Below are 19,960 nucleotides of genomic sequence, written 5' to 3' on the forward strand. Positions count from 1 at the left end.
AAGCCCATAATTATTGTTGTCTTTTGGCTTTTTCTGGTTAGGGGTTGCCACAGTGGAACTCCGGTCCGCTAATGATAATACTGTTGTATATTTCCACTTTTTTGGTTTCTTGCAAAAGCTCACCCATTGCCTCTTCTGCCTACACCCAGTTGTCCCATTCTTTCTGTAGGGCATTGCCCATAGGGTGCAGGAGAGAGCACTATAGCCCATTTGCTCCTGCCCAAGAAGCCGTATTGAATCCCCCCCTACTTGTTATAGTCTTGTGGAAGGGAGTTGGCCAGTTTGCTGGTCCTACAGTGTGACCTGCCTTTCACTAGCGGATCACCTATCCCAGTGGTAACCTGAACTGCACTGAGTGCTGCTGTAAAAAGTATGCTGCCATGTGCCGAATCCTGAGGCTCATGCATCTGCTGCACGATAGCAGCTTATGCTCCATAGGTCAGTGTGCCATGGATGCACCACCTAGTCCCCCTGCTTAAGTGTCTGCCAAATTGTGAGCCAGAGCTGCCTCTCTTCCATTAGGACTGGCATTCTGGCAGCAGCCAATTACTTTTATACTCCTCAATATTGCTGTGTGTTAATTCTGTCTTTTACTCTTCGTGTTTTATTATAAATTGTTAATAATAAGCATCACATTCTAAAATAAAAAAAATATTTCTATTTGATTGTCTGCTGCAGTTGTGCATCTACTCTCATGCCTGTACATTGTCTCTCTTAACTGTGAGGCAATCTCATAAGCTGTTAAAAAGTTGTGATCATTATGATCATTATTGTTTTCACAGATATTCTTTGACTAACCCCACTACTGTTGACAGACCAGATCCATGCTTGATGTGGTTAGCTGGATTCACACCATTTAGTAGAAATTGCAATAAACAAAACCACTGTAATAGAAGTAAATTGAAATGTGGAAAGCTTGGTAGTTTGTGTTAAAACTGTGTAAATTCACTTTTATTTAAGCCTCTCATTTGCATGGGTTTGTGCTCAGTTTACCGGAACTGCTCAGAGTTTGATGCTCTTAGGCAGAGGTCTGGAGTGCATCTGAACAGAAATCTGAGAAATTTACTGGAATCTTCTAAAATTAAGTATAATTTAAGCTTGTATTGCACTTTGTGAACTGTATTTTATTGAACTACTGCTTCTTGCTGCTGTGACTGCTTCATTCTGCGCTTTGCGTCATTGCTACTTCTGCCTTAAATAGCATAGACTAGATTCAGATTTGCTGAACCTAGACCATTTGGTATCACTTCAGCACTAAAACTCGCCATCTTACATTAAAAGGGCCTCCCCACACCTATGTGGTAGAAGTGTGTAGTTCAGGACCTATCTGAGGTTAGGGATTGCTGGAGTAAGGCTCTGTGTGGAGCTTTCCTATTGGTAGTTTGTGTTAAAACTGTTTAAATTTGCTTGTATTAAACCCTCGCATTTGCGGGTAACTGTGTACCCCACAATGGGGGTTAGCAGTGCCCTGTACAGACTCAAATGCCTAGATACAACTTTTTCCCTAGAGAACAGCCAGTGGAACCCTCCCAGGCTTCCCTGCTGCACTCCAGGCAACTTAGCTGACCACTGAGCAGCATTATCACACTTTGTAATCCCTAATCCTCAATAGAATAAATCCCCGTGCTAACCGTAGAGTAAAAGCTGATCTAACTTGCCCAGCCCCTAACAGTACTTACAGTTTAACCTGCTACAATGGACAGTCAGTTTCGCAACATTTCTCCAACCAACCTGATTGACATGGGCATCCTGAGGCAATGTAGTAATTGTCTCATGTATATTGACAACCATTTGCTCCTACAGCAAACAAATACAGTATGTGAGAGATGTAGCTGTACTATGAAAATAGAATCAATCCTGTCACATAACAATAATCAAGACATCAAACAGATTTGTCAGCACACACACCTCTCCTCTCATGCAAGATAGTCATGACACACAAACCCACATACGTGGAAGTACTCAGTATGAGCCTACCAAAAGACTAGAGACCTCCCAAATGCAAACATCTCACACATAATAGAGCATGACCAAAATCTATGGATAGTAAAATACAAGCAGCCAAAATGTTTTTAGTCCCTTCAGTCTTATACACAGGTCAGGCATATTTGTATCAACCAGAGGAGAAGTTGTTGATAGCAATTAATAAAGAGCTGAAGGACTTTATCTGGCAGGGGCACGCGGTAAGAGTCAAGTGGGATAAGCTAATTCTTCCAGTAGAGCAGGGTGGATTGGGATTACCCAGTTTGAAGGGGTATTTCAGAGCTACACAGCTAAGACTCCTGTACATAGCACAAGCAGAAAACTATAATTCAAAGTGGAAAGGAATGATGAAATGGGGGGAAGCTCAATAAACAAGGAAAGACTGTGATTTGGATGCAGGCCTTTAGGGAATATTATATCCATAAATTAGCAGAAAGTATTATAAGAACTAAACCAACATGGGAATGGAGAAAGGAGAGTCTTCTTTTAGGGGATGACTGCAGTTAGGGATATAGATAATAGACTAGAGGAGGCTGGAATTTATTAGAGAAAACTGGCAAAGGAACCAAGGTATTGGGAGCAAATAACTTGAGAGGGAAAGGTAATAGAATGGGAAGAGGCCAAGAATTTATTTGGACTGTAGATTAGAGAGTGCCTTCCCTATCAGTCGTCGATATCAGAGTATAGGCAAAGAGAAAGAAATCGGGGGGGGGGGGGTACTAAATGAAAGACCAGCACTGGTAGGGTTTTTAGTAGAATCTAGAACAGAAGCTGCCATTAAAAAAGGAATAATTAGCAGAGCATACAAAATGTTGTGTGATAGCTATAAGACTCAATCAGAGGAGGTTAGAAAGGAATGGGAAGAGAGATTGGATGAGCAATTCACAAAGAAATAATGGGAGGATATATGTATGTCTCCCAAATATGCAACAAAATCTAGAAGATTTAGAATTTTTGCCTAGATATGTTTACATAGATATCTTTATACCCGAAGTAGACTCTAGAGAATTTTTCCTCAGGTAGACAGCAAATGTTGGAGGTGTAACGAGGAAGAAAGAGGTACTTGAGAACATATTTTCTGGCAGTGCAGTGGGTTGGTGGAGTTTAAGGATTCCCTGCGGGATGCACTGCCAGAGATGCAGGGTGGGCAGATTGGTGTGACGAGGGAGATGATTTTTCTCAGCTATGATACAGAATTGGAATTGCCTAGACATGGTAAGGCCTAATTATGATCGCTAAAAATAAAAGTTAGCCAGCAACAAGTGAACTGTGAGAAATGATAAAGTTTATTTAAACTTCATAAAGACTTAATTCAACAGACCGGTTTCGGCCTGGGTTTAACCTGGCCTTTTTCAGTGTAAAGAGAAAAACACAATTATGAATGTAGAAAGTCTTATATACTGAAAAACAAGTGAAACAAGAGATTTGATAGGCTGACATAAAACATCACAAAAAATACCTCATAAATATTCATTAAGCCCTGGATTAAACAGAGCACCCAGTATAGTAATCCATTTCTTTTCTTTAATATTAAGTTTGTGGTGCCAACCAGATTTGTGGGTTCGGTCCCCAATGAGTTTATCAATAATAATAAAATGAAATTTAGCTGTCTGGTGTTTGAGTGTATGTTTGTATAATGCATTAGTTGTTCTTTTGCATTTGATGTCACTCAAATGCTCTGACATGCGTAACCTAAATGGTCGAGAAGTCTGACCAATGTAAAATGATTGGCAGCTACAACTAGCCATATAAATAGCCCAGTCAGTATTGCAGTTGGCAAAAAATTTTATATCATACAGTGTGCTACTATTTTTGCTACTGAATTCTTTAGATTTCAAAATATATTTGCAATTAGTACAGTGGCCGCAGGGAAAACAACCAATAAATTTGTCCCCCATGATAGTAGTTTGATACAAATAAAGGTAACACAGAGTCAGAATGGATGTTCTTCGTGTTTCACTGTTGCAGTCATAACTGTAGGGTGATCCTGCCGGCAGGCAGCCCGAGGTCGGCCAGAATTCCAAAGTCTGGGTCCGGGGTCGGCTGTACCAGCAAGTACCCTGACGTCAGAACGCAGAGGTATAAAGCTGACAGCCGATGCCATCTTCTCCGGTCTTTCTTGCCGTGCGGTGGAAAGCAGCTCTCAAGTTGTTTGGCGGATTCCCGGACAACGTGCATTGCTTGTCGTAGGTCCGAAGATGACTTCTTCTCTTCTCAAGCTAAGTACCCCATTGGGGAAACTTTTTTCTTGCTCCTCCGATGTCAGAAAAAGTTAATAATTGTATATCGTGTGGAAAACAAATACCTCATAAAGATTTCCACTCTTACTGTCTTCCTTGCTTAGGCCCTGACCACGACGTTTCTTGCTGTCGGTTTTGTGCCAGGTTTAATTCTCGTTCTATTAAGCGTAGGTACAATTGGGACTTGAATTATTTCAGTAGACGGTTCAATTACAGGATGTCGTCGGATACTTTACCGACAACCGGAATTCACAAAAAGCGCAAGGACAAGGATAGGCGTCCGAGGTCCAAACAGGATTCTATGCAGCCGGAGCCAGCTTCAGGTTCGGCGGTTGTCAGTGAGGCGCTTTTGCAGCCCCTGTCGTCAGCCACTTGGAACCGATGGCCGACACGGACTCCCATGGGGAGCCAACTAGGCCCAGTATTTTATCTGCTGCAGGACCTTTGGACGTCGCTCCTTCAGATGGGTCCGGAACCGCTGTGCAGGTACCGGCTTCTGAAGGGGTTTTCAGGCCTTCTCGTATCATTATTACTACAAAGACAAAGGCAAAGTCAAAGATTCCCGTTAAGCCAAGGATTTCTTCTCAAGCTTCTTCGGATTCAGCTCCCAAGACCCAAAAGCAATTATTAAGGATGGCTGAAGATTTGCTTACTATGATTAGGGGTTCTCACCCCCTTCCTGAAAAAAGGCCTAGACAGGATATTCCTTATGATTCCTCTGATCAGGCTTCTGTGTCTTCAGTCTCTTCCTCTGAACAGGATTACTCTTTTCCTCCTTATGAGGATTTTGATGCAGAGGACTCTATTCCCTCTGCTTCTCCCCCTGAAGATTTTTCTTTTGGGGAAACCTTGCATGAGATGAGAGAGCATTTTCATTGGGAAGGTCAGGATTATTCCGCTTCCAAGAAGAGACTTGGGGAATTTCTCCTTCTCCCACAACACAGACCTTTGGCTATTCTTCCTGTTCTTGATATTGTGAATGATGCTTTCTCTGAAGCTAACCTGAATCCTGACTCTTATCCGCCTGCTCCTTCTAAGCCAGATAGATTTTATAGAGTCCCTGATTCCCATCACTTTTTTTCCAAGAACCCTTCTGCAGATCCTGAAACTATTTCTCAGGGTTCCAAGGCTGCTAAGGCTGCTTCAGCAAAAAATCCTATTCCCTCTGAAAAGGATTCTCGTGCCTTGGACAGATGGGGCAAAAAGGTGTATACTTCTGCTACTCTTTCTATTAGAGCTTTAAATTGCCAGTTTCATATGTTCAAGTATCAGCAATTTCTTTTGTCTGTTTTAAAACAAAAACTTTCTACCTTTACTGCATGTGCAGAGGACAAGGAATTACAGGATGTATTGCATGCAACTGAACAAGTTAGCAAACATAGTTTACATTGTGGTTTTGATGCCTTGGAGACTTCTTGTAGGGCCGTAGCCTCTGGTACTGTTATCAGGAGACATGCTTGGCTTCGAGAGCAGAATTTGCCTGAGCAAGTTAAGGCTAAATTGTTAGTTGCCCCTGTTCAGCATGATGTTCTGTTTGGATCTAAAGCTGAGGAGGTTATTAAAAAGATGGAGGATTAGGCGAAATCTATGCAGACTGTTAAAGATTTCTTACCAGTTCAGCCTCCTAGATTTACTAGAAATTGGCCCTCCAAAAATTGGTCCTTTCCCACGTCTGACAGGCCTCAAAGGGGAAGATATAGATGCTCCAGAGGTCGGGCTCAGGCTCAGGCCTCTTACAGGTCCAGACAATGGACTGCTTCATCCCCTAGAAGGGGAGAAGACAGATTTCAATCACAAAGGAAGCAGACCCAATGACTCTCTCTGTTGGGCTACAGGTCTTCTTTGCCTGGAAGCCCCTCTCTGAGGAAAACTTTCTCTTTTCTACCAAAATTGGACTCATATTACCCAAGACAAATGGGTTTTGGACGTGATTTTAAGAGGTTACAAATTCCACTTTCACACTCTGCCAAGGTCTATTGGTTGGCCGGATCTGTCAAAACATCAATGGTCAGAGGCCTTAAATCAAGTGGACGCTCTATTGGTCATGAGAGCCATAGAACCTGTTCCACTTTCACAGATGGGAAAAGGTTTTTACTCAAGACTATTTCTGGTCCCAAGAAAACAAAGCTCATGGAGACCTATTCTGGACCTTTCAGTATTAAACACCTTTCTGGAAATTTCAAAATTCGAGATGCTTACTCTACAACAACTTCTTCCAATGCTCTCCCAGGATGCTTGGATGGTGACATTGGACTTAAAGGAAGCCTACTTACACATTCCCATCAGGCAGGAACGCAGAAAATACCTCAGATTCAAGGCAGGTTCGAGGCACTTTCAATTCTCTGTACTGCCCTTTGGTTTATCTACTGCGCCCAGAGTCTTTACCAAGTGTCCAGCTCCAGTAGTAGCTTATTGCAGACTCCAGGGGATTCATATTTACCCCTATCTGGACGACTGCCTTATTCAGGCGGACAGCAAAGACCTTTTACTTCAACATCTGGATTTTGTTCAACGACTTCTCCTACTACTAGGATTTTCAGTGAACACAAAAAAGTCACATTTGATCCCTTCTCAGCAAATGATTTTTTTGGGAGCTCTTCTAAACACAAGCTTGCAAAGGGCCTTCCTCACTCCAGAAAAACAATTACAGCTGGCCTCAATTCTCAAAACCTTGGCAACTTTACCTCAGCTCACTGCAAGGAAATTCCTGCAGGCTTTGGGCTACATGGCTTCTTGCATCCTGTTGATTCCAAATGCAAGGCTTCATATGAGAAAACTTCAATGGTACCTAAAGGGTGTATGGTCTCAGCATTACCACAGTCTAGACACAATGATTCCACTGATTCCCTGCCTCCAAAAGGAGCTCCTTTGGTGGTCCAGGGCTTGTGCTTTGAACGAAGGGAATCCCTTCCGTCTGCCTCAACCTTCTCAGATCATAACCACAGACGCTTCGGATTATGCTTGGGGAGCTCATTTTCTAGACATTGGCCAGAAGGGCTCTTGGACAAAGAAGCAAGTACTCTGGCAAATCAACTTGAAGGAAATGTTGGCAGTCCAAAATGCTCTTCTAGCATTCCAGACTCTTTTGAAACCAGGACCTCTTCTGATTCGTACAGACAATACCACAGTCATGTGGTACATAAACAAGCAAGGGGGCTCTCACTCTTAACCCCTTTGCAGACTAGCCATGAATTTATGGGACACAGCTCTAAATCTGAATCTGCATCTTCAAGCTCAGTTCATTCCAATGAAATCAGAACCTCTTAGCAGACAGCCTAAGCAGAAATCTTTTGGTTCCTCACGAATGGATGTTGGACCCCAACTTATTCAGCAGAATAACTGCAGTTTGGGGTTGTCCTCAGATAGATCTGTTTGCATCCCATCTCAGTCATCAGTTGCCTCTCTTTTGCACCAGGTCCTTCCACATAACAGCTTGGAAAGTGGATGCCCTGTCATTCAGCTGGAGGAATCTTTCGGGATATGCCTTCCCTCCTCTTCCTCTTCTGCCTCGGGTGTTACTGAAAATAAAACAGGACAAACCCAAGACTATCATTTTGATAGCTCAAAATTGGCCTCGACAGTTTTGGTATCCAACTTTAAAACACCTATTCTTGGAACCTCCTTGGATTCTTCCTCTGATCCCTTCTCTTCTGTCCCAGCATCAGGGTCAGATGCAATACTCTCAAATCAAGACTCTTTGCCTAGCAGCTTGGCTCTTCAAGGGCCTTTGATTCCTTCTCTTCCCAAACAAGTTTTGGATGTTCATTTAGAAGCTAGGCGGCCTAGCACTAGAAAATGTTATGCTTCAAAATGGGGAAAAGATTTTGTATTTGGATGCAGGATCGAGGTTTTGATCCTCTTTTGCCTAATATTTCCTCCATTTTACTTTACCTCTCAGACCTTCTGCTTAAAGGCCTTTCCTTTTCCTCCATCAAAATTCATGCTTCTGCTATCTCGGCTCATTTTAATACTGATCCTCCCATTTATTCTCACCAGCTGGTGAGACAATTTTTGAGAGGAGCTAAGAATTTAAGACCTCCCAGAACTCCTCCTGTTCCTGCTTGGGATCTTAATTATGTTTTGGAGAAACTTACTTTGCCTCCTTTTGAGCCTGCTGCGGCTTCAGATATCAAGTTCTTATCCTGGAAGACAGCTATCTTATTGGCATTGACTTCTGCCAGAAGGGTTTCAGAGTTGCAAGCTCTCATGGCTGTGGAACCATACATTATCTTCCACCAAGACAGAGTTTCCTTGAGGACAAATCCTACATTTATGCCTAAGGTGATTTCTAAAGTGGCTCTAAATCAGACTATTCACCTTCCTACCTTCTTTCCAAATCCTCAAAATAAAGGGGAAAGGATCTTACATTTATTGGACGTACACAGGCAACTACGATTTTACCTGGACAAGACTAAAGATTTCAGAAAATCTGATCAATTGCTTATCTCTTATGCCTCCAGTTCTCTAGGTAAGGCTATTTCTAAACAAACTATTTCCAAATGTATTGCTCATGGAATAAGGTTTTGTTACTCTCACTATGCGAAACAGATTCCAGGTACTGTTAGAAGTCATTCTACTAGAGCAGCTGCCACTTCAGCAGCTTTTCTCAGAGGAGTTCCTACCAAGGACATTTTGGAAGCTGCCACTTGGAGTTCAGTGCATACTTTCTCTAAGCACTATAATCTCCCTTTGTATTCTAAGTCTAGGGCAGGCTTTGCCTCTGCTGTTTTGCAGGGTCTTCAGGCTGCCCCTTCTTCTGCATAACCTCCTCCCTCATTCACAGCTTTGGGATTCTACCCTACATTTATGACTGCAACAGTGAAACACGAAGAACATAGTACAGTTGTGTACACCTACCATAAATGTAGATGTTCGAGTGTCTTCACTGTTGCAGTCAGTGTTTCCCTCCCACCAGTCCCCTCTTATTTTTGCTTGTTTTCTCTTCCACTTCTTTTGTGGTGTATTTGTGTTCCTTTTTTTAGACACCTTTTGCTTTGTTTTTTGGGGGCTTCTGACATCTGGGGCAAGAAAGGCTGGAGAAGATGGCGTCGGCTGTCAGCTTTATACCTCTGCATTCTGACGTCAGGGTACTTGCTGGTACAGCCAACGCTGGACCCAGACTTTGGAATTCTGGCCGACCTCGGGCTGCCTGCCGGCAGGATCACCCTGCAGTTATGACTGCAACAGTGAAGACACTCGAACATCTACATTTATGGTAGGTGTACACAACTGTACTTTCCTTATACCATTATTGACCTGTATTGGACGTGGCTATTGTTTGAACAATACTGAAATATTGCCATTATTGTCCAATTGTTGATTCATTGATCTTCAATACAGGGCGTGGTTGTTCTCTATATTGTGATTGATTGATTTCATATCAATCATGGATTTAAATAAAATATTTTTGAATTTGTCATCCGACAAGGATGATCTTGCACCTTTTGGAATTGGTGAGGCCCCTAATGACACGGGGAATACTAGTTCCATGAAGCCGGAACAACGATGTGAGAAACTATTTAGTGATTTAAACAAAAATATGAAAGCACTTAGGTCTTTTGTTTGGCACCTCAAATTATTTAAAGCCTATTTGGTCAAAGGTATGAGCCCAAGTGGTTTGAGAGTAAAAATTCAACCTTTAGTAGCAGATCCTGATGATATTTTAACTACAGAATGGTTATCTATCCAACAAGAATGCTCAATGAAGTTTGTTGAATCTTTATCGAAGTATTATACTAGGGTCATAGATAAAGAAACCACCAAGGTGTTACAACTTATAGATGATTGTAATCGGTATCAGAATGATACATTTTTTTCTGCATCATTATCTAAACTTAGTTCAGATTTGTTAAATTTTGATGCTCAGCTTAAGGAAAAGAAACTAGAAATTTTCTCGTGATCAATCAGATTACGAGAGGGGACAACCCTTTAAATATACGAGACATGTCAGATTTCAAGATATGCATAATAGAAATGCACCTAATTCTAAAAGGAAACGTCCGCGTTCTATTTTGAAAGGACGTGGTAATCACACTGACACTACTGACTATGACACTTCATCAGTCACGGACACAGAAACACAGCACATCATGGAGTCCCCTACTCCTAAACGTAAGAATTATACATCCCCTTTAGACAACACCGAGGGAGGAGGGGGGGGCAGGAAGCACAAAAAGGGTTACAAGTCTACAGAATCTCATGGAAGTATTAACAAACAAGTAAATTCTGTTGCTGTAGATAATGTCTGTAACATTTCCAGCACTGTATTAACACCAGAACAAACATCTCTGCTCAATAAAGGTTTATCTTTTATACCTGGCTTTTTTGTGCCTGAAGACACATTTGCACAAGATTTATTCACATTTTGCAGGCTTATTGACCTAAAATTGTTCTGTCAGGATAAGGAGGCGGAACAACAGAGTATGGATGACTTCAAATATGCCTCCTCTTTCACACCTCCTGTGCACCCCTCTGTAAATCTGTTTTTACGTAGTGTACTCGGTGACTTACATTTTGTGTTCAATACCTGTCCACCTATGCCGAATATTATGTCTGACACTGATTTATCTTGTCTAAATGAAATTGTGCAGAACAAGGAACTTGTTGTTCTTAATGCTGACAAAGGTGGGGCTGTGGTTGTGATGGATTGGACCGATTATGATATCGAGGCACACAAGCAATTGGGTGATGCTAGATACTACACCAAAATGCCACTTGACCCCACCTTTATGTTTAAACATCAAATTGACAGTTTCTTGCACTCTGCGGTTGACAATGGTATCATAACATCTAAAACCCTTAGCCATTTAACTATTGCTGATCCTGTCAGACAGTATATTTATTTTCTACCAAAGATACATAAAGACCTTTTACATCCACCAGGCAGACCCATTGTATCAGGTATTGGATCATTGACTGAGCCCCTTTCTGAATTTTTGACCAGGTACTTCAAACCCTTGCTTTCCTGGGTTAGATCCAGGATTCAAGATACCACCCAATTTTTAAGCATTGTTAATGATATGCAAATTGAGGAAAGTTGGTGGTTATGTACACTAGATGTAAGTTCATTATACACTAATATTCCCCATTGGGCAGGTCTTGATGCCATTGAATATTGGCTCTATAAATCAAATATCTATCAACCTGGTTTCAACACTTTTTTGATTAACCTTACCGAGCATGTGCTGACGAAAAATGTATTATTTTATGACAAGGAATGTTATCTACAGATCAAAGGCATTGCGAAGGAGACATCCATATTCATGTCATATATTGAGGAGATCTTGATCTATGATGACACTCATAATTTGTTTTTGCCTGAAATTGACATCTGGCGGAGGTATTTGGATGATTGCTGGATGGTGTGGAGATCTGATATTGAGTATCTCAATGAATTCATGGAATATTTAAATGATAATAAATGGGGAATACAATTTACCATCACTTATGACCGTGATTCCATCACATTCCTGGATGTTTTGGTTACCAGGAATAAGGACAATACCTTGAACACTGAGGTATATAGGAAGTTCCCAGAATATAATACCTTACTCCACGCCTCCAGCTATCATCCAAAACACATTGCCAGAAACATTCCGAAATCACAATTTATTAGAATTAGACGCAATTGCTCGGATGATCATAGTTACAAACATCATTCCCAGGATTTATATAACAGATTTATCAATAGGGGCTACAGTCCAGGATATGTTACTATGGCTCAAAACCATGCATCGGGTCTTAGTAGACAGGATCTATTGACATACAAGAATAAACCATTGTCCAAAAATACACTACGTTTTACTACATTTGGTAGGAATACCAATAGGTTCATGGATATTATCAAAGATAACTGGAACATATTGAAGGCGGATGCTACAATCAATACCATGATTCCCAATGTCTGTTCATTTTCTTTCCGAAAAGGAAAAAACTTAGCAGCTCATTTCAACCACTACAAACACCATTCTGACTCTGTGTTACCTCATTTGTATCAAACTACTATCATGGGGGACAAACTTATTGGTTGTTTTCCCTGCGGCCACTGTACTAATTGCAAATATATTTTGAAATCTAAAGAATTCAGTAGCAAAAATAGTAGCATAGTGTATGATATAAATTTTTTTGCCAACTGCAATACTAACTGGGCTATTTATATGGCTAGTTGTAGCTGCCAATCATTTTACATTGGTCAGACTTCTCGACCATTTAGGTTACGTATGTCAGAGCATTTTAGTGACATCAAATGCAAAAGAACAATTAATGCATTATACAAACATGCACTCAAACACCAGACAGCTAAATTTCATTTTATTATTATTGATAAACTCATTGGGGACCGAACCCACAAATCTGGTTGGCACCACAAACTTAATATTAAAGAAAAGAAATGGATTACTAAACTGGGTGCTCTGTTTAATCCAGGGCTTAATGAATATTTATGAGGTATTTTTTGTGATGTTTTATGTCAGCCTATCAAATTTCTTGATTCACTTGTTTTTCAGTATATAAGACTTTCTACACTCATAATTGTGTTTTTCTCTTTACACTGAAGAAGGCCAGGTTAAACCCAGGCTGAAACCGGTCTGTTGAATTAAGTCTTTATGAAGTTTAAATAAACTTTATCATTTCTCACAGTTCACTTGTTGCTGGCTAACTTTTATTTTTATGCTTCTGGTATTTGCCGTGCAACTTCCTACGTGCAGGGGAATTTTAATTGTGATCGCTGCCAAAAATCAATTATTAGAAAATGGAAATCAAAATCTTACCCGACTATTAGAAGTAGTGAATATAGTAACAGAGATGAAAGAACTGGAATTGAGATCTTTAGAAAAGGGTAGTAGCAAACTACATAGGAAAAATGAGAATTGTGGGAACAATAGATAAAGGGGAGGAATGAGGTTTAAAAGAATGCAGAACTTAAATGAGCTATATAATGTTTGACTGAAAATGATTGGGTAGATTATAAATGTTGTATAATCTTTGCAATTGGGTATGTGTCAGTATGGTTTGTGATGTAAAATGCTTGCAACTAGGATTGAGTCGGTGTGGTTTGTTTTTATTTATATAAATGTATGCTTGCTTATGTCATAAGTGATGGTTTAATAAAGATGTTTCTTGTTTAAAAAAAGGGGTAAGAATTAAATAATTTATGTAATGTTGCTTAGGTTATATGATATATAGCAATACAAGTGAAGTATAATGTTTGTTAATACAGTTTGATTTGTATAAATGTAAATTTGCCTATGTCACAGGTGATGATTTAATAAAGGTGTTTAAAAAGAAATTTACTACGCATAACATGCATACCATTGTCTCAGTGAATAAACCCCTAACACCTCAAAACCAAATGTCCTGGTCATAGGAGATTCCATGGTGAGAGACATAGATTTCCCCTCACCAGGCTGGACAAAGGAGAAGGTCACAGTCAGCTACCTGTCAGGTGCTAGGATTCATCGAATCACACAGACTCAAGTCACTCCACAAAAATTACCATTACGACTCTGTCATAGTACATGTTGGGGTGAATGACTTGCGACACACCTCCCTGTAAAATCCGAAGAGAGATCTCAGATTGTGTCCCAGTCAGGTAAGTCTCTAGCCCTAAGTAGTAGTCTACCTTTACCCAGGATGATGCCACAAGATAAACCAAAAATGATTAACTTCAACATTTGGCTTAGCTTCTGGTGTCAATCCAGGGGGATCCAGTAACTGTCAGCTTGGGAAGACATGGTCAACAGACCACGCTGCTTTGCCAGAGTTGGTCTTCACTTGTCTCCTGTAGGCTGTGGAATACTGGCAAAGACGCTTGCCTCCACCCCCGTAGTGCCTTTTTAGGCAGTACCAAAGTAACAAAAATCTAATGTAAAAAAATCCACTACAGACAAACTCAAGGTTATGGTGCTTAAGGCTAGGAGTCTAAACAGGAAACTGCACTCCCTGCAAGCACCAGGACTTGGTTCAAGGCATCAGAGAGCACCCTGTCCATGCAAGGCTACAATGCCTTCCACATGTTCAGACCTCAAAATGAGTGTGAAAAAAACAAAGGTGGAAATGTATCCATCTTCATTAAATCCAAATACACCCCGAGACTGGTTAACAGTATGACTCTCTTGAGCTACTCCAGGTCCAAATAACTATAGGTAAAATACCCTACCACATCATTGTTAGCTACAGGTTCCCTACCATGAACCATAAGAAGTACACCGCCTTCCTGGACTTGCTTGAGTCACTCACTATGCAGCCAAACACCTTGGTTATGGTGGATTTCAAATATCCTTCTAGTGAGTGGACAACATACATGAGCTCAAGCGCTATCGGCCTGAGGCTCCTGGACTTTAATACAAATGCTCTGGAACAGTTAGTCTGCACCCCCACAAGTGTCTCAAATGTTCTGGATTTAGTACTCACCAGTGTTGGGGGGGTTACTGCACTACCCCCCCCCCATGTTCTGCCCTCCCTAGTAAGGTCAGACCATAAATCTGTCTTGTTTGAAGAAATGATCAGACCTGACACCGACACAAGAGCAATAAAAATGAAAAACTTCTCCAAACAAACTATAGACTACCAAGTGAGGGTTTGAAAAGTTTCAAACGCCCTGCTAACACAGCCAACATTGACTCTTGTGCAGAGGACTACACAAGCGCCTTGTATAACCACTTAAACAACTGTATTGGCTCTACTGTACCCAGGGCGGCCACGGTGGTGTAGCAGTTAGCATTGCCGCCTCACAGCAAGAGGTTCTCAGGTTCAATCCTTGGCTGGGGTGCCTTCTGTGCGGAGTCTGCATGTCCTCCCTGTGGTTGCGTGGGTTTCCTGTGGGTGCTCCGATTTCCTTCCACATCCCAAAAACATGCTGTAGGTGGATTGGAGACACTAAATTGGCCCTAGGTGTGTGTGTGTGTGTGTGTGTGTGTGTGTGTGTGTGTGTGTGTGTGTGTGTGTGTGTGTGTGTGTGTGTGTGTCTTCTGTGGAAGGTTGGGCGCCGGGCTGGCAATTTGACACCGTAAAACTCCACTGCCAATCATGAGCGAACAGGTGATCTGCTGTAGCGACCCCCTTACTGGGAAAAGCCGAAAGAAGAAGAAGATTTGCTCTACTGCACCTGACAAGATCAAAACCAAGTCCTCCAGTAAAAACAAGCCACCCTGGTGGACCTCAAATATAAACAGGTTATATAGCAAAAGGAAGAAACTGATATTTAAGAACAGCAGGAAACTTAGCAGAGAAAGAATAGACTCCACACCTCGAACAAATCAGATATGTGGTAACGTCCTCTAAAGCTAGTTATGAGGCTAAATTAGCTTCCCTAGCTAAAGACAGTCATCAGGCGTTCTTTAGCTATGTCCGAAATCTAAAAGGGAATACCCAGCTATGTGCTGAACTCATAGTGGATGGTACCACTCACACTGACCCTGAGGGAATTGCCAACCTGTTAGCTGACAGATTTGGCACAGACTTTACCCTCCTGTCCCCAGAGCTTACCTGACACTTGTCCTCTACCCAGTATCTCCAGTGAGCAGGAAATATCTGCTGTCTCCCAAGGCCAAAAACATGGTCTCTATGGGACCAGACAACATCCCAGGCTGTTTACTGAACAACTTATAACATGACTTAGTGGATCTACATGGCACTGTCTTTAACCATAGCCTGAACACTGGCTTTGTTCCAGCAGAGTGGGGAACAGCAGTTGTAATCCCCTTGCACAAAGGGGTCCATCATCCGACTCTAGGAACTACAGACTCGTAAGCCTAACCACCTTATTAACAAGAACTTAGGCAACCTTCAACCTCTTGATCTGACCCAGTTTGGCTTCATTAAGGGTAGATCATGCTTACTAAACCTGGTGGACTTCTTCGAGAATGTCATCAAAGCCTTGGATGACTGCAAGCAGGACATACTGCCTATCTTGACTTAGCCAGGGCTTTCGACACAATCACTCACTCCGATATCATTGAGAAACTCTCCCAGCTGGGGACACAAAGTCATAAAATATCAGGATTTGCAGGCAGAAACGAGAGCAATGTGGAAGAAAGGTACTCAGACAGTTCCAATAGTAGTTGGAGCAATGGGTCTTATAAAAGAAAATCTAAAGTCGTATTTAGATATGTTACCAATACATGTAACACTGTATGAATTGCAGGAGTCATTACCGAGAACATTGCAGATGCTGAGATGAGCACTTCTAGCTGACATCAAAGACTGAAAGAATGCTAATTTCATGAACTTTAATTGTACGTTGATTTAGGAATGGGGTTTATTCCCGTCATGGTATTAGAAACCCAAAATACTTGGAGAAATTTAAAAAATTGAGGATTCGTCCATATGTTACTAGATGGGTAGCCAACTGGCTCACGGACAGAATCCACCTCCACCAGTAAAACAATTACCAGTGTGGTACCACAAGATTCTGTGCTGGGCTCTCTGTTGTTTGGAATCAAGTTTTCAGAACTCCATGCGAAAGTAGATGGCCTATGATTTACCAAGATGATAGACGACTGTAAACTGAGTCCCCTAAAGATATTAACATATTACATGAGGGGTTAACAAGGACAAATAATTGGTGGCAAAGCCGTGGTCTAAAATTAAATGTAAAAAAGTGCATCATTGTCCCCTTTAGCAAAGAGGTGGCCCATGCAAATTACAATATAGGCAGCAACCCTCTAAGCTTGAACCCAGTAGTGTGTGACTTGGGAATACAAGTTGATAGCAGTCTAAACTTTGATCACCATGTGTCCACAGTAGTAAGGAAAGCCTTTTTACTTTGTACGCCTCATAAGTAAGGGTATTGCATCCAAGACCAAGGATGTTATAATTCCTCTGTACTCCACCGCCATCAGACCATTAATAGAGTACAACACTCCCTTTTGCATGTACCTTACCAGACAGCTGTAGCAGCTGCTGAAACCAGAGGTTCATGACCAAAAGAATTCAGGGACTCCAAAATATGACCTACATGGAAAGACTGAAAGCCCTGTCAATGTACTCTGTCTTACAGGCTGCTGAGAGGTAACATGTGCTTGGCCTAAAGAGCAGTCTCTGACCCTGCCCCAGTAGAAATGCTGCATGTCTGGAAATCAACTAGGAGAAGAGTCGCTCTCTCCAGAGATCTTACCCAATCCTGTGACTTAAACAAAATATGCTGGAGAAAGAGGTATGTCTCCTTGAGACTGATGCTTCTCTGGAATAAACTCTCAATTTACATTAAGCAGAGCTCCTCAGTGATCCTATTTAAGAACAACCGGATGGGTGGCTGTAAATTTACCACTGGGGTGGCACCTGTGTCCCTCATGGACAGGGGCAGCCAGTGCTGATTACAGATACACTCTGCAAACAATCAAACCGTCTAATAGTGGTCAGTTAGGGAGCATGGGTATTACATGACTAGGCTTGTAAAGACCCTAGGGATGTTAGCCTAGTGACCTCCTGCGAAATTCAGTTCCATCTAATAAAAACAACTGTTTGTGCAGACGCAAATCCTCATCTTTCATTCCCTTATTTTAATATACCGTGTTTGCAAAGCCCTCAAGATGGAACAATCAGTCCCCCTCTCCAAATTGTATTTGCAGCATTGCTTAAATTTAAGTCTTAATCACACACAAATTTAACACCTCATTGATGAAAAACCGCAAGATTTGCAACAAAACAACACAAAAAAATTCAAACAATTCTGTAGTATTGTTGAAAAACTCAGCACAAACATAGAAACCCAGTGCAAAGCTCCGTTCAACAAAATGTGATCTCAACAATCCCACCTCATTAACATTGCCATGCACTAAAACTGAGGTCAATTAACATAACTGCTTCAGGTGAGTCACTTTCACAGAAAGATTCCCCCACCAAAAAAAACACTTTCTGACTGAGTGCACCTGTTATGTGGGACTGTGATCAGGTGACAGAAATTCTGATCATACACACACTTGCACTCATTGGTCCTGGAAAACCAGATCAATGATCATTTAAGTGTGATCAAGTCTGTATAGGAGTTAGCCACTCACAAACAACAGCTTGACTCTAAACAGGTCAGTAAGATTCTGTATACAGGAATGTTTTTATTCTTGTTTTTCACACACACATACTTTTTTTATTTTTTTTTACTTTCAAACCTCCAGCTAGTCAATAGTACTGTATGGTTGTTTCAATATAATATGGGACCCTTGTCCCATTCAGGGAGACCAAGCAGTTGCTGTTGTTGAAGGGTTGTCTAATCTATCTCTGGTCTAATAATGACTGTTCGTTGCTGTGGGCAGTACATTCTTCTAACATTGCCTTCAGATTCATTTGTCTGGTCTCCTGTCAGGAACATCATGTGTTGTTCTGGCATTCACGCTCCTTTCCCCACTCCCCGATCACCTTTTGTAAAGTGGATGGATCATTGTTGTGGGCCATGTGTGTTAATTTTGCCCACAGGTTTTCCGTTGTTTTATCTGTATTTTTTATAACTGGAAAGGAAAAACATTCTTAAAGAGCAAGAGCCACTGTTTCCTTCAGCCTTGTGTCTGTAAATAGAAGCAAGGTTACATGCAAGCATGGATATTGTGTACATGTAAGCAGCTGATGTTGCTGACTTCACAATGTTACTTTACAGCAGGGAAGGAAATGATGCGACATACTGATATGTAGCGTAACATCTCATTTCTGGGTTGAGATAAAAAGTCATGTTTTCTTTTAAAACTTAGGCTAATTAATTAGTACAGTCACTGTGCTAACAACATTTTTAACCATAAAAGGTGATGGTGGGAGAAGTCTTTTTTCTTTTTTTTTTTTTTTTATAATTAAAATCCTAGTTGTGGTACACCTGGGTGATGTCAACTTGTGATAAAACAGTTTAGCTCCTTTTCTTTTAATTGAAAATCTCTGCTTCTCAGACTGCACGTTATAAACTTGTGAAGTTTGGTATTGGGCTGGATCTGATCTATTAAAGAAAAGTTTTACTTGTATATTTATTGTATGCTCACAGGATGGGTTAAGGTGATTGATCCAGTTACCAAGGTATTGGCTGTGTATACTATGCATGTGGACTGCACAGTCTGTATTTCGTCCTGGTTACTTTGAAAAAAGTTGTCTACTTCCGTGTATTTTGTATTAGTACACATAGATAGTAATCTAGCCTTTGACCATCACGTGTCTACAGTGGTGAGGAAATCATTTTATGTTGCACAACTTATAAACAAAGGTATGGCATCTAAGTCCAAGAAAGTCATTGTTCCACTGTATTCATCAGACATATCACTGAGTACAATACCCCTTTTGGTATGTACCCAACCAGGCATATCCAGCAATTGGAATGTCCACAGAGGTTCCTCACTAAAAGAATATAGGGCATAAGTAAAATGTCCTGTGCAGACCGCCTCAAGGCCCTATCCCTGTATTCTGTCTCCTGCATGCTTTTGAGGGGAGATCTATGTCTGAAATACAGGGCATTGTCAGACCCCAGTCTGGACCTCCTGCATATCCTCAAAACAAACAGCACCAGAATTATCCATTCTAAAGACTGAAACCTTGCCTGTGATATAAATAAGACCCTTCTGGAGAGATAGGTATGTATCCCAGAGATTATACTGTCTATGGAACAGGCTCCCCATCCATGTGAAGCAGAGTTCCTACCTAACCCAATTTAAGTGCAACTTGGACAATTGGATGGGAAACTGGAAATTCATCCCTGGTTTGGCACCTATGTCTCTAATAAACACAGGTAACCTGTAAATGGTTCATCTCCCAGGCCCATGCTTACACTT

At 41.2% G+C, this 19,960-nt stretch overlaps 1 protein-coding gene across 1 annotated transcript in view; it reads left to right on the forward strand.

The window, feature by feature from the left end:
- KIF13A (kinesin family member 13A) overlaps window positions 1-19,960 on the forward strand; it is a 2,301,375-nt gene that overhangs the window by 1,611,961 nt on the left and 669,454 nt on the right. The window lies entirely within an intron of this gene.

Source organism: Protopterus annectens, chromosome 3.part0 (assembly GCF_019279795.1).
Source record: "Protopterus annectens isolate FY-2018-M chromosome 3.part0, PAN1.0, whole genome shotgun sequence".
NCBI classification, from domain to species: domain Eukaryota; kingdom Metazoa; phylum Chordata; order Ceratodontiformes; family Protopteridae; genus Protopterus; species Protopterus annectens.